We start from the raw sequence: 1327 nt of genomic DNA on the forward strand, positions 1-1327 counted from the left end.
GCGTACAATTTAAATTTTTTCACATTTTTTTAATGGGCATCTGATTCAGTGTTAGCTGTTGTAAGCACATATGAAAAATAAACAAAATTGATTATTATTTATTTATCTGGTTTTTTTTATTTCTGTTTTGTTATGCTATTCATATTTAACGTACTCTCTTTTGGCTATATTTTTAAATTCTGACATGTATCATACAATTTGTTTTGTTAATTTTATGTAAAAAAATAATAAATTATTTTTGTAGGTGAAAAATAGTTTTAATAGGTTTTGTGAAGCATGCTATCTCTCAAGTGAATGCCACCTTTTTATTTTGATTTTGTGGCTCAAAGCTGAATTCGCACATACGTTTTATATATTTCATTTTGATAATGTTCAAATTGCAGTGATTTATTGTTCCATACTAATTTGATTTTGTCATTCTTACAATCACAATTGACTACTATACTATTCTGTGCTGTTGAAATAACTTTCCCAAACCGTGAATTGAACCCTGCAGTGATTTATTGTTCCATACTAATTTGATTTTGTCATTCGTACAACCACAATTGACTACTACTATACTATTCCGTGCTGTTGATATAACTTTCCAAAACCGGAAATTCAACCCGGGCCGCCCGGGTGAAAGCCGAGAATCCTAACCACTAGACCATTTGGGATGAAAAAGAAGTGTGATTCTCTTTTTCAATGGCTAATATCCTTTAATTTTTACAATTTTCCTTATTTAATTATTTTAAAATATTACAACAACTTTAAAATTACGTTTAAAACTCACTATTTATTTGCAGCTTTGTATCAATCAAAATTTTGACAAAAAAATGTCAAATATGTTTTTTCACTTTTATAAATGTAAATTATTTTGTATCATACGTTCATATAATGAAAACATAAAAATTTTTACAGTGCTCGTTATCATATGTTGGTCAACAGTTTAACTAAAATTAAGTCAATTATACAACAAATAACAAAATTATAAAACCAAAATAAAATTATAAAATTTTTAATGGATCTAACTGTTAACATTAAAAGAATAATATTGGATTATATGTTTGACATTCACAAAAAAAAACAGTTAATCGTTTGAAAAAAAGCACTGATTAATTAATTTGGTTATAACGTTACAAGATTTAGAATAATTCGTTTTAAATCAAATTTTTGTTGAATTTATACGCCTACAGTAATATGCTCTTGTGTCAATTTCACTTGTCTATTAATCTAAGTTTTATTGCATTATATTTGTTTTCTTTTTCTTGGTTGTTTTTTTTTTGCTTAACGTTGCTTGCATTGTTTTATTTTGAATACAAATATGTAGATTGTGCAATTTGTACAT

General features: G+C 26.0%; 1 non-coding gene across 1 annotated transcript; it reads right to left on the reverse strand.

The window, feature by feature from the left end:
* Positions 1 to 584: 584 nt before the first annotated feature.
* On the reverse strand, positions 585 to 656 carry TRNAE-UUC. The gene has a single exon. It is a non-coding gene; the product is annotated as a tRNA-Glu (tRNA).
* Positions 657 to 1327: the final 671 nt, after the last annotated feature.

Source organism: Protobothrops mucrosquamatus, unplaced genomic scaffold (assembly GCF_001527695.2).
Source record: "Protobothrops mucrosquamatus isolate PMUCROS unplaced genomic scaffold, P.Mucros_1.0 scaffold38370, whole genome shotgun sequence".
Classification (NCBI taxonomy): domain Eukaryota; kingdom Metazoa; phylum Chordata; class Lepidosauria; order Squamata; family Viperidae; genus Protobothrops; species Protobothrops mucrosquamatus.